Here is a 14861-nt window from a genome sequence, read left to right as displayed (position 1 = left end):
CACCTGGATAAGATACAATTATGATCCATAAAAGTGGTCAAAATACGGTGTTATCAACTCCCCCAGACTTACCTTTTTGTTTGTCCTCAAACAAACTTAAGTCAGGAAAGAAATTTTTTAAAAAATCGCAAGAACTAAACAATATCTCAGTGACCGTCCTTCTAAACCATAACTTATCGTGAAACATCTATTTGGATCTAGTCTAGAAAATTCTCACCAAAATACAAGCAAACTAGTCATGCGAAAATCTACACACTTAGATCTGACTTCCAGTCAACTAGCTCTTAACATTCATTAAAAATCTCGGTGGTTCTCATCAAAGAAAGTCTAGGCAAGGCAATCTAGGCTAGGTGTAAAAAGGGTTATTTTAGGGGTAAGGCTTAAAGTGTTTACGGGTTACCTGAAGATCTGGAGAATGCAAGATATTATGCAAAACCGCAAGAGAGAGTGAAGCTGTTGGTATCCACAGTTTTCAGTCACTTTCTTCTTGCCATAGATTACTGGCCTTCTTCCTCAGGTTCTCTCCTAACTCCCCCAGACTTAGATTTTGTAAATCTTTCAAAAACATAGCTCTATAAACGCTTAGTAGATACTTCTTGCTCCACAAATTTCGACAATTTAGGACTCATTAGGCTTTTTGTTTCCCTCTCTCTTTTCATTCATTCGTTTTTTTTTTTTTGAATAGAGAGGGAACACCTTTAGATATAGAGTCTTAGAGAGCACGAAATTACCAGTTAAGATTTGTCTTGTAAAGCTTCTTGATGTTTCTGATACTCTTCCTTCCCAATTCCATTCAGTCTCCTTTGTGAGTGACTGAAAACTGCGTCGCTCCTCTTCTCTCCGACGTTTTTGCACATATCTGCTGATATAAACTAAAGAGAGAATGCACGAGGATTGAAAACAAGGGTTTTGGGTTTAGGATATGGTACCAGATAAAGATAAACTGGTCATCTAGGACGACAAAGAGTGGTAAAGGTGAGGATAAAAGACGTCCTAGATGTGTATGTCGATGCCTGCCTAAAATCAATGATGAGAAAATTAAATGTCAATATTAAAGTCAAATAAAATGAGCTAGTATATCCTGTTAGAAGAATCTCCATGGATAGAAGTCCTCTGGTGGGATTTCGTAATGCAAGTACTTAGCTACCGCCTAGTCTAGGCCTAAATCACAAAAGAGCAAAAAACGAGGAAATAGCGTAGAAGCACACTGGTCTAATTCATCATAGTATTGTTTATTGTGTTCCTGGTTTGAAAACTTTTTGAAAGACATTTTTTTTGAAAAATTTTATGTGTCCAAAACAAACTCAAAACAAATCAAATTTCGTTAGTAACGGATAAACATCCTCCCCCAGACTTATTTCACACTGTCCTCAGTGTGATAAATCTTGGAAAGAATGGTAAAGAAAATAGAAAAGTTGAAATGTTTAAGTGAACTTATCGTGCTGGAAAGTGCTGCTCGTCTTTTGAATCTATTCTTCCTTATTGAAAACCTGAAATTAAATGAAACAGAAACAAAGCAATGGAAATAGAAAATAAAGGTCAAAGGGAAATAGATAAAATACCAAGTGGGTTGCCTCCCACTAAGCGCTTGTTTCAAGTCGTTAGCTTGACATTGTTGTTCGATTAGACTTAACCGGGGTTGTGACACTCCTTGATCTCATCATTGGCCGATGATGGATCAATTAAAAACATCAATTCTCTTTCGTCTATGGTTTCTTCAGCCAGATATGGCTTGACACGCTGTCCATTCACTGTAAATGAGTTCACAGTTCTGTCCCACAGGACAATGGCTCCATATGGCTTGACTTCCTTTATCGTGAAGGGTCCTGACCATCTTGAACGTAATTTTTCTGGAAAAAGCTTAAGACGAGAATTGAAAAGAAGTACCTTATCGTTAGGAGCAAAAGTTCTATGAATAATCTTCTTATCATGATATGCTTTAGTCTTCTCCTTGTAGATCTTCGAGTTTTCGTAAGCATTGTGTCGGATTTCTTCTAACTCATGAAGTTGAAGTAGTCTTCTTTCTCCAGCTGTTTTCAGATTCATGTTCATCTCCTTGATAGCCCATTGCGCCTTATACTCGAGTTCTACTGGAAGGTGACATGCTTTTCCCTAAACTAGGTTGAATGGTGTTGTTCCTAACGGTGTCTTGAATGCTGTTCGATATGCCCATAATGCATCGTCAAGCTTTGTAGACCAATCCTTGCGATGAACTGCAGTAGTTTTCTGCAAAATCGACTTGATTTCTCTGTTTGAGATCTCTACTTGACCGCTGGTTTGGGGATGGTATGGAGAAGCAACTTTATGTGTAACTCCATTCTTTCTAAGAAGATTCTCGAAAACTCTGTTGATGAAATGTGATCCTCCGTCGCTTATCACAATTCTAGGAACTCCAAAACGCGGGAATATAACAGATTTAAACAGCTTCATGACAACTTTTGCATCGTTGGTGGGGCTAGCGACTGCTTCAACCCACTTAGAGACGTAGTCTACTGCTACTAAGATGTATTGGTTCCCAAAAGAAGTAGGAAAGGGTCCCATAAAATCTATTCCCCAGACATCGAAAATTTCGACTTCGAGAATAAAATTTTGAGGCATCTCATTCCTTTTACTTATGTTGCCCATCCTTTGGCATTTATCGCATCGCGATATATAAGCTTGAGTATCTTTGAACAAAGTAGGCCACCAAAAACCAGCTTGTAAGATCTTTGAAGCGGTTTTGAAAGTTGCGAAGTGTCCTGCATAAGACGAGCTATGGCATCCGAATAAAATTCCTTCCATCTCTTCTTCAGCCACGCATCTTCGGAATAACCCATCAGCACATCTCTTATAGAGATAGGGTTCATCCCAAAAATAATGTCTTACGTCTTTCAGAAACTTTTTCTTCCTATAACCAAAGAATTGTGGTGGTTCTACATCAGCTGCTAGGTAATTCGCTATGTGCCTAAACCATGGGGTGTTGAAAGCATCTGCTCGTCGCATTAGAGGACGTGGTGGTGCGGTATTAGCATTGGTGGGGGTTGTATCTATGGCATAGATGTTTTCTTCAGGCAAACTGTCATTTAAAGGCAATCTTTCTTCAAATCGAATTCGTGAAAGATGGTCTGCAACTCCATTATCTGCTCCTTTCCGATCTCGAATTTCGATATCGAATTCTTGCAGTAAGAGGATCCATCTTATCAACCGAGGTTTAGCGTCTTTCTTAGACATTAAATACTTGATTGCAGCATGATCAGTATGAACTATAACCTTAGATCCTACGAGATAAGAACGGAATTTCTCAAATGCAAATACGACAGCTAGAAGTTCTTTCTCTGTTGTAGCGTAATTGCATTGAGCTTCGTTTAGAGTTCTGCTTGCGTAGTAGATTACGTGCAGTTTCTTATCTTTTCGTTGGCCAAGCACTGCTCCGACTGCATAGTCACTTGCATCGCACATGATTTCGAATGGGAGTTCCCAATCAGGTGCTTGCACGACAGGAGCGGAAACAAGGGCTTCTTTGATCTTATGAAACGTGGCTAAGCAATCATCATCGAACTTGAAGTTCGTTTCTTTGCAAAGCAAACGCGTAAGAGGTCTAGCTATTTGAGAAAAATCTTTTATGAATCGCCTATAGAATCCTGCGTGTCCTAAGAAACTACGAATTCCTTTTACGTTTGTGGGTGGTTGTAGGCTGGTCATGACTTCGATTTTAGCTTTGTCAACTTCAATACCTTTTCCGGAAATTCTGTGCCCAAGCACGATTCCGTCTTGTACCATGAAGTGACATTTTTCCCAATTTAATACTAAGTGCTTATCTTCACATCTTTGCAGAACTTTACCAAGATTGCCTAGGCATTTTTCAAAAGAAGATCCATAGACAGAGAAGTCGTCCATGAATACTTCCATGAAATCTTCAATAAAGTCTGTGAAGATCGACATCATGCACCGCTGGAAGGTAGCAGGTGCATTACACAATCCAAAAGGCATACGTCTGTAAGCAAACGTGCCATATGGGCAAGTGAATGTCGTTTTTTCTTGATCCTCCAGTCGAATAGGAATTTGGAAAATCCCGGAGTATCCATCAAGGAAGCAATAGTAGGGGTGATTAGCTAATCTTCCTAGCATTTGATCTATGATTGGAAGTGGAAAATGATCTTTCCTAGTTGCTGCATTCAGTTTCCGGTAATCGATGCGCATACGATGTCCAGTTACTGTTCTTGTAGCGATCATTTCATCTTTATCATTTTTAATGACAGTGACTCCTCCTTTCTTTGGAACAACATGAACTGGGCTAACCCAAGTGCTATCTGAGATAGGAAAGATTATTCCAGCTTCTAAAAGCTTCATATTCTCATTCTTGACAACATCCATGAGATTAGGGTTCAGTCTCCTTTGACTTTCGATTGAGTTTTTAGCATTATCCTCTAGATTAATCTTGTGCATACAAAGATCTGGAGAGATTCCAGGTATATTATCAAGTGAATATCCTAAGGCTTTTCTATGCTTTCTCAGCTCAGTCAACAGCATTGTGGTTTCTTCTTCCGTCAAACCAGAGTTTATTTTGACAGGATAAGTAGAATTTGGTCCAAGGAAAGCGTACTTAAGTCCGACGGGAAGAGGTTTAAGCTCGACTTTAGGGGCTTTAAGCTCGCTCCAAGGATCATTAATTGCTGCGGCAGTGTCTTTAGGAGGTGTAGGAATGTTTGTTTGGTCCTTAAGATCTAGATAGTGTAGAGGTTTCCTATAAGTTTTGAATTTATCAAGCATACGTGTGCACTCACTTGAAATTTCTTCAAGGAAATTGCGTTCATCTTTTGCGGGTGAAAGCGTGACACTTAAAGGGTCGTCTAGAAGCAGATCTTCATAGACTTCCTCAATAATTCCGTTTAACTCATCAACCCAACAAATTTTGCCATCCAAAGTTGGTTTATCCAAACTTTTGTTCATGTCAAACTGCATAACTAGGCCTGCCAGATGAAGGTCAATTTTTCCTTCAGGAACATTGATTATGGCTCCGGCTGTAGATAGGAATGGTCGTCCAAGAATAAGGGGATCCTTAGGTTGTTTTTCTAGTTCTAGAACTACGAAATCGGTTGGTATGGAACATTTTTCGATTTCGACGGGAACATCTACTAAGATACCTACAGGTTGTCTAACGGAACAATCAGCTAGTACTAAAGAAATCTTAGTGGGCTTGAAAGTGTGATGTCCTAAACGTTTTACTACTGAAAGAGGCATCATGTTTATGCTAGATCCTAAATCGCAGAGAGCACGCTCAAAAGCTACATCATTGATGGTGCATGAAAGTACAAAGCTTCCAGGATCGTTTTTCTTTTCAGGGATTGGGCTTTGCAGGATAGAACTACATTCATGAGTTATCATCATAACGCCTTCTTCAAGTGTTAAAGAATTTGTTAGAATACCCTTCATGTATTTTCTTAAAGCAGGAATCATAGCACAAGCTTCTACGAAAGGTAATTTCACATTTAACTGATCGATTAGCTCTTTAAGCTTAGCTTTTTCTTTTTCTTTCTTAGGGGCTCTTAAGGCTCTAGGATATGGAGGTTTAGATTTGTAGACACGAGTTGGTGGAGGTGGATTCAGGTCTTCTCCAAGGATTTCCCAGGATGAATCTTCTCTTACTTCTTCTCCATTCTTTTCTCCTACCACTTCCTTTTCAACATCTTCATTCGTGATTCTTTCTTTTTCTTTCTCCTTTTCCTTACCCTTTTCCTCAACTTCGGGATCTTTAGGAAATTCTGGCTCTTTGTAAGCTAATCCACTCCTAAGTGTGATAGCTTTCACATGATCGGAGGGATCTGCTTCACTTGAGCTTTCGAAAGAATTTTCACTTAGCTCCTCTTCAGAATTTTCTAACTTTTTAGAATTAGTTTTGACCATTATGTTAAGGAGGGTATCAGAATCCTTCTGCATCTCTTTTAGTTCAGATCTAAGATCACTGATCTCTTGAGACATAGATTTTTCAAGCTCTAGAATCTTTTTGTTTAGGTTTTCAGCTTCAGAAGAGGGAAAACTAGGATAGGAAACAGGATTAGATTGAATAGCTGAGATTGGTTCAGAAGGTGGTGTCCAACCAGGCTTGAAAGACGTTTTCCCGCGGTCAGGTGGCTCACGACCGCGGTGAATCAAGTCTTGGCCGCGGTCAGAACAGCCACGACCGCGGTGAAAGGTTGCTTGGCCGCGGTCAGAACAGCCACGACCGCGGTGATCAAAAACGAATGGAACATCATGAATTTGATATACTTCTGCAGTGTTCATCATCCCTTGATCATAAGAATCCATTGGGTTGTCCCAGCCATCAAAGTTACACCTATTGTGTACCTTATTTGGCTGTTGCAATCCAAGATGACTCATTATGTGACGGAGACACTTTATAACTTCCGAAATTTCTTCTTTCTTCTCAGGAAGTGCAGAATTACCAAAGGTTACTTGATTTCGGATGCTGTTTCCTAAATTTTTAATGAAAACGTTAGCATCTTCTATAGATCTAGTTGTGAAATCTCCATTACTTGCTATATCAAAAGAGTGTCGTAACTCTGGAGTTATACCGTGATAGAAAATACTTAGCAGGTATTCCTCGGCATATCCATGGTGTGGACAATCTCTTTGGTATTCCCTAAATCTTTCCCAAGTATCTAAAAGATCTTCATCTTCTTTTTGTTTAAAAGTTCTTATCTTCTTTCTTAAGAGATTTGTACGATTTCTAGTGTAAAAACGATTTAGGAAAGCAGTTTTACACGCTGCCCACGTTTTTAGTGAAGCAGGTGGCAAAGATTTTAGCCATTTGCTGGCATTATCTCTAAGAGAGAATGGGAAAAGACTACACTTGTGGTAATCCCCATTTGCTGTAATGGTTGCACATAATTCTTCGAAAGTCTCGATATGGTCTATCGGGTTTTCGAATGAATAACCAGAGAATTGATTTTGTTGAACTAAATGGATATGGGGTACCTTAATTTCGGTTTTGCCATCCTCAGGTAAGGCTGGTTGAATAGCTCTTCGATCTCCCATGAACTTTTCGAGTGAATCGAAACTTCCAATCAGTTCATCATCATCTTTGTGTTTGACTGATCTGATCAGCTCATTGTCATCATAGATCGGTTCTTCAAGCTCGTCATCAGTCAGGTCATCATCGCTTGGATCACCATCCACACGATTTGGTGGATCACCAAGAGTTCCGGGAACATGTTCCCGGTCTCTCATCGCAGAGAAACCTGAAAAATTCAAAAGAAAAAGTAAAAGTAAACAAGTGTTCTAATGGATTTAAGCTGGGATTCGCAACGAAACAAATTTAAGTCCTCGGCAACGGCGCCAAAAACTTGATTGCGAGTTGTAAACGGGGTTGGTTGTTTTCGTTTTACTAAGTTCAGGTTTTAAATTTATAACCCCTAAATTTCTGCAAGTGCACAGATGTGCGCTGTAGTACTTAGGGTATCGATCCACAGAGACTTAGTTGTTTCAGTACGAATTCAATGCAACTCTTAAATCAGATTAGAACTAAAAGGTTTGGGTTTTGGTTTTGGGTTTTGGTTTTCACTAAATCTAAACTAGAAAGCAAAGAAAACAAAAGCAATTGAAGGCAATTAAAACAAGTAGAAAGCGATTAAACTAAGGCTAATGAAAGCAGGTAATAAGCGAGTAAATCAAAGACAAATTGAAAGCAGGAAAAATCGAATAAGAAGCAAAGGTTGTAAGCAATGAAAGACAAATGTTGGGCATCAAGGGGTTTCGCAGGGGTTCATGGACTAGGCTATGTCGATTTTAAACAAGTGATAAAGGTAATCAACTACGTATGTTCTAGAACTCGAGGCACGGAAGTATGAATAGCCTACTTTCGCAGCACTAAACAACTATCTCTCGCAACCCTAATCAGTAGGTTTCCACTCTGATTCTGGAAGGGAGAAGATGCAATAGCAGAACAAGACTCATCAATATTCATAACTCAACTACAGGTAGGTTTCCACTCCTATAGAAGAATTGCTCGTTTCACCCTAGTTCAGACAATCAATGAAAGCTTTCGCAACATATCATGTCAGATCGGCTTCTAAGTGGCCAGCAAAGAATCACGTAGTAAGATTAAAGGCAAACGAAGAACATCTAGAAGATTAATAATCCTAAATCTATCGATTCATAAGCAAAGACACATGAAATTCCCTTTGAAAAATCCCTTTAAACCCAACTGGGTAACTACTCAAACATATTGTAACAAAGCATCATAAACGAAATTGAAAGTGCAGGAAACTAAAGAAAAGAGGGGAGAAGAAGGAAGAACGGAATCGCAGATGGAGGCGCGATGATGCTCTCCTCGACGGCTCCTCCTTCAAAGGCGTCGGCCACCTAGGGTTTGTGAAGCTCTCTCACGAAATCTCTCTCTCTTTCTATCTTATGTCGTCTCTACCACCTTTAGGAATGACCTAAAGGGGGTATTTATAGCTTCTGGGGCGGTTCTGGACACTTAGGGCTTCAAAAATAACGAAGGGAATTGATCTGGGCTTTAATTAAGTCGTCGGGAAAGTGAACGACCAAAGTCCGTGGTCGCGGTGGCTCTACCCGCGGGAAAATAGGTGTTTGCCGCGGTCTCGGCACAGCTCTCTTGCATTTTCTGTCATTCTTGCATCGGGAGTATCTGAAGATCTAACCGTTGGATTGTCTCCGCACCAAGTGCATTAGAAAGTTGGTTGGATCCTCTATGTTGTCTCAAATTTTGGGGGTGATCGGACGGTGAGAAGGTCTTCATCGCTTGTCATACTTCTGACGGTCTGCATTTATCCAAAATTGCTCATTTGTTCCAAATTGCATATCTTTTGCCCAAGTTTCCTGTAAAGTCTTTTGAAACTCTAAAACATTGAAAACACTTTAAAAACCATTGAAAACAGATTTAAAACACCTGGATAAGATACAATTATGATCCATAAAAGTGGTCAAAATACGGTGTTATCATCCCGGCACATGGCTTCTTCTGGAACTGCATTTTCTGTCATTCTTGCATCGGGAATATCTGAAGATCTATCCGTTGGATTGTCTCCAAACGAATTGCATTAGAAATCTGGTTGGATTCCCTATGTTGTATCAAATTTTGAGGGTGATCAGACGGTGAGAAGGTCTTCATCGCTTATCATACTTCTGACGGTCTGCATTTATCCAAAATTGCTCATTTGTTCCAAATTGCATATCTTTTGCCCAAGTTTCCTGTAAAGTCTTTTGAAACTCTAAAACATTGAAAACAATTTAAAAATCATTGAAAACAGAGTTAAAACACATGTATAAGACATAATTATGATCCATAAAAGTGGTCAAAATACGGTGTTATCAACTCCCCCAAACTTATCTTTTTGTTTGTCCTCAAACAAACTCAAGTCAGGAAAGAAATTTTAAAAATCGCAGGAACTAAACAATATCTCAGTGACCGTCCTTCTAAACCATAATTTATCGTGAAACATCTATTTGGATCTAGTCTAGAAAATTCTCACCAAAATACAAACAAAACTAGTCCGTTAATCCGTCATGTGAAAAGCTACCTACAGAGGATACGTAAGCCGAGATGGATTCCGAGCTGAAATGCATGATCTCATTCTGGCATGAGAGCGAGAGTTAATTTCCAAGGATAAGTGATTAGATGATTAGGGTGACGAGAGTTGGCTAATCTTACAAGTGTCTATCCTAATTTCAGAATCATAGAAAATCCTTAAATTCCTTGTGTCATAGATCATGAACCCTATAGATGAACCCTAATACCCATCACGTTTTTCATCTTTGTTTTGATCTATTTTTATTTCCTGTTTAGCTTAGTAGAAATCGTGACACTAAAACCCCAAAAAAAACCCCATTGGTTTTTGACTTCGATTACTAATCCAGTTTGAAGTTTCTGCAGAAAAGACAACTCTCCTTCTGGATCGACACCCTAAGTACTACAACGCACGGCTGTGCACTTGCAGACACTAGGGTTTATAAAATTTAAAACTATTTTGCGACATCAACCCTAGCCCGCATCAAGTTTTTGGCGCCATTGCCAGGGAGAGTATCGTTCTTGCTTCTACCAAACTTTATAGGTTAGTAAACCCGACTCTTAAACACCCGTTTTCTTTTAAATTTTCGTTTTTTTTTCTTTATTTCAGGTTTCTGGGACATGTATTCACCCATGGAGCAAGAGGATATGATTGGGCGAGGGCATCACAACCTGTGTGCTGCTCATTATCAACCCTCTTCGTGTAGCTTCCGCGAGAACTCAAAGTCTGAGTTACTAAACAAACTTAGGTGTCTTGTTAGAACACTTTACTGTAACGTTGTTGTAATTGTGTCTAACAATCTCAAGAAGGACGTGGGTCAAGGAGATTACAACCACCGTAACCCCTATAACCTGCGTGTTGCTCAAAACTCTCATACCTATGGCGAATCAAACTGCCAAGATGAAGTGTATTCGCCCCCTATGGCGAACCACCGACCATCTCACCTTTCTCCTCATCAAATTCTTGACCAGGATGATGAGACTTCAGCTTAATAAATTAAGTCTCCAGCTTAGCCGAGTTGATGCTATGACGAATTAGATGCATAATCTCATGCTAACTATGTTGCTTCCCTTGGTATGAAGCTTGATTCCAACTACATTGAACTCAACCAGAAGTTTAATGATTTTTCTGAGCGTGTGAAATTGGTAAAAGAGCAACATTTTAAGATTGTTGCAACTCTAGAAGAAAGAATTGAAGCTCCTGAAGAACTGCAAGGAATATAAGTTCATAATTCTCTTTGTGATATCAAATCTGATGTGATTCAAATACCAAAACTCTCTGAGGGAACATGTATTTAGAAACTTCATTCATCTCTGGTTTATATTCATGTTGGAGATCTTTCTACTGCAGCTCTATTAGGCTTCACACCGAGTTTGCCTCTTCAAGTTGAAGATTGTCTTCTTCCTAATGATTTCCATGTTATGGAGATGAGAAAAAATGCAAAGAACTCTCTTTGCCTGACTATAAGCAGTGGAGAAAATCCAGTTTTTGATCCTGGAGGAGCTACAAAGGTCCCTGAAAACGTCCTAGAAGAAGGTCCACCCTTCACACTTCATCAAAACATCAACCTGATAGTAGGTTTTTTAGCCTACTAAGGTCAGTTAACCTCTTGTGTTGTAGCACTTGAGGGTCAATCCAAATGGAGATTATCTAGACACCAAGACTATGAGGAGCTATCTTAATTCAAGTCTAATAAGCAGATGAGTTGGTGATTATGTGATCTAAAAACATAAAACAAACAAGAACAAGCAGTAATTAAGAATTAAACAAGCAAACAAGACAAACAAAACAAAGACTCAAATTCAAATAAAGATAAAGCTAAACCTTTAGATTTGATCATTGATTAGGGTGCTTTAAATTTGAATTCATGATGCTAAGCAAACAGTGTAACACATGAAGTTCTTTAGTCTAGACTTCCAAATAAGATTATTTCATTCTCATGACAAAAATCCCTTTGTTAATTACCAAATCAAGACTAATTCCCATTAGATGAATAAGCAATCAACAAGCATAAGGTTCCAAGTTTAAAATGACCAGACAGCCTCTTTGTGCATCAAAATAAGAGCTAAGAAAGACTGGATCTTATACAGAAAGATAAAGCAAGCATCACATGATCTCAAATTCCAATTAACTTAGAACTCTAATCTAGATTAATCCTCTCATGAAGGCATTAACCTCTACAGTAATCCATTTTCAAAAAAAACCATCATTAGTGAAATATGAATCAATGAGCATTAAGAAACAGTTCTAATATGTCGTCATGCATTTAACAATCATTCCCATGATGAAAAAGGCATCAACCCTTAAGTTAGCTCATTCAGTCATTTCATCAAACACCTTGTGGGTGGAGAAATGCCTAAGTTCTAGATCAAGCTTATAATGAGAGATCTAGCATTAGGATCAGCTAAATAAGGAAAGGAGTAGAGAATCTAAGCTTAAAAAATGATTAATCTACATCTAAGCACCCTAATCTACACACCTAGAATCTTGAAAGAAGACTACTCACTAATCATGATGAACACACCATTTCCTTTGCAAGAGGTGATGTTGATCATGATTATAAGTTAAGATGAGATGAAGAAATGATAAGAAACATCTTTAAGATGATTAAATATGCAAGATATCTCTTGATCAAACTCATTTTTAAAGGAAAGAAAACAAGAGAAGATAAGGTTCTTAGGTTTTTCTCCCAAAAAAGTATTTATACTAAGTGTTATGGACTGGGTCAGCCCAGGACAAACTGGGTACTGACCCGACTTCAAATGGGTCATGTCTCAAGTGTGCGACATGGTCAGGTGCTTCCCAAGTCGCAGGCCCAAGTCGCACAGCTATAGAAACAGCCTTGTGCACCTTAAATCCTTCACCCCCCAGCCGCATGCCTATCTAGGTGTAAACTGCGAGTGTTTGTGCTGTTCAGGCTTTCTTCTCTTCAACTCGCACAACCAAGACGCATTCTGGAGATAATATGTGTGCGAGTTGGTCCTCCTTTAGTCCCAAGTCGCAGGCCCAAGTCGGTGTAAATTGCGAACACATGTGCTACATGGTTCCACTTCATGTCCGATTCGCAGGCCTATCTCGCACAGCATTGTGGACTTAGTCTAATTTGATTCTGGAAGTCTCTACCTTGCTCAGAGTCTCCTTACACTCATCTCTAAAGTCGCAACTTGTTTCCAGAGCATGAACATTCATGGGTGCGAGTTAATCATGTCGCAGTACCGTATCGCACAACCTAAGTCTTCTCGGAACACTTCGCATTCAGGGGAGAGTAACTTCCAGGATATAGATCCAAAATGCATGATTCCAACTGCATTGGAAAGAGCACTCAAATATCTAGAACTTTGGTGAAGAAATCTTCAGAGATTGGTAAGCGGAAGGTTCCCTGGGCGGCTCATCTTTGCGGCGCATTGAAACGATCAAAAGGGAGCTCTTGGACCAGTATTCACTTCGGAGACGTTATCTTTCAGTACATAGCACCAAACTGGATTCTATCAGATTTTCTGGAAATCGAAGTCGAATAACTTTAATCTTGATGAAGACCCCGAGAAATGAATCAGACTGGAAAGGCATCTTCCCACGCTATCTTTGTGACTCATCGAATCGGTTTTGAAACTGTAGCGAGACTGGTGCGTCTTCCGGTGAGCTTAACTCTCAGCTCACGACTCCAAAACCAATGATTCGACCTGATCTGGGACCGTGACTCGATCATCTCAAACTTTAATAAAGGCCCTGTAAGCTGAATCAGATTGGAAGGTTTCCCGGATCGGCATTCTTTAACTCATCCCGGCGTTGCTCTGAAAGGGATGTGAGATAGGTCTGTCTTCCGGTGGGCTTATATTTCAGCTCACTGCTCCAAATTCATCGATTCTAGCTGTTCTGAAATCTAGACTCAATGATCTTGATCTTTGCTGAGGACCTCGAAGACTTAATCGGCCGGCAAGACCTTCCGGTGACGCGATTTCGAAAATGTATCTGCACCTGGAAATTTTGGCCGAGAGACTTGAACAGCCGGTACGTGTTTTGGCCGAGAAATCCACCCGCGGTACATGAAAATTGCCGAGAAAAAAGCTTCCTGAGGTACAGGCCAGCGCCGAGAACCTCCAAAAGGCTGTTTTTCACCATTTTTAAAGCTCTGATCACCATTTCTTTTCCTGGTTTCACCTTTTCAGCTCCAAATACACCTGATAAACACTCCAAACCATGCAAAGACTCATTGGGACCTAATGCAACCCCTAAGCCCTAAAACAACACCTAAAGACCTAAAATGATTGAAATAAGACATGATTTGGAATGAATTATACAACCTAAATGATGCAAATTATGAACATATCAACTCCCCCACACTTGTCCTTTGCTTGTCCTCAAGCAAACAGAACAAATGAGAGAAAGAGGTTGAATGCATTGGGAGTTCATATTTCCTTTGAGAGAAGTGATCACTAAGAGAATTCAAGTTCATGCTCAATATGCAATGCAAGACCATACTCAGATATATAAACTCAACAAGAAATCTCCACAAGTTCTCTTATTCCTCAACTCTTTAACATTCATTAAGCTTTTTACCAAGTGGATCAAATGATGCAATGTTCAAACAAGCACAGTTTGGCTAGGGTGAGGTTATGAGACTAAAATGATCTCATCAGCGCCTGAGTGAGTCCAATGCAGCAAAAGGGATCTCTCTATGAATGACCAAATTAACTCTGGCAGAATGTTAAAGGTAAAAGGCAACCTATGCATACAAGGGCAAGAACTCATCCCACCCCACACTCAACTCAAAGTTTCCTCACTTGCTTACTTTTCACACTCATTCTTCTCTCACTAGGGGATTCACTTTTCCTTTTCATACACAAGTCTTGGAGATCAAACTTCACTCAGCTCTTTTTCATTTTCTTTTTGTAACCTCTAGCCTCTTTTTCTTTCTTTTTTAAACATTTGAGCTCTTTGGCTTCTTTTCTTTTTCATTTACTTAGAGGCTAGACTCTTTCCTTTCAAAACACTAAAGCTCACTTTCTTTAACTCAAAACTCCAAGACTGATTTCTTTTCTTTTTCTATCCCCTAGTTCTCACCATTCTCCTTTTATTTCCACTCATCTCTCCCTTTTCCACTCACCAACAGGTATTCCCCCACACTTAATTCTTGCCAAATCTCTCAGCTCCTTGATGATGGAACTTAGCAAACAATGAGACTTGCCCTTGTCGCCCTAAACCTAACACTTTCTGCTAAGTTTGGTCCAAGGTGGCCTCTCAATCACACACAAACAATTGACTTTGAAAGAAGGATGGGTTCAGGGTGAGGAAACTGATCTATTATGCAGATTCAGCTATTTGAGCTAAGGAAGAGGATGGCAAAAACAGGAC

General features: G+C 39.5%; 1 non-coding gene across 1 annotated transcript; it reads left to right on the top strand.

The window, feature by feature from the left end:
• The first annotated feature begins 6586 nt into the window (after positions 1-6586).
• On the top strand, positions 6587-6694 carry LOC112082540. Its single transcript, XR_002897210.1, has one exon. It is a non-coding gene; the product is annotated as a small nucleolar RNA R71 (small nucleolar RNA).
• The last annotated feature ends 8167 nt before the right edge of the window (positions 6695-14861 follow it).

Source organism: Eutrema salsugineum, unplaced genomic scaffold, assembly GCF_000478725.1.
Source record: "Eutrema salsugineum unplaced genomic scaffold, Eutsalg1_0 scaffold_1, whole genome shotgun sequence".
NCBI lineage: Eukaryota > Viridiplantae > Streptophyta > Magnoliopsida > Brassicales > Brassicaceae > Eutrema > Eutrema salsugineum.
This window is presented reverse-complemented; position numbering and strand designations above follow the sequence as displayed.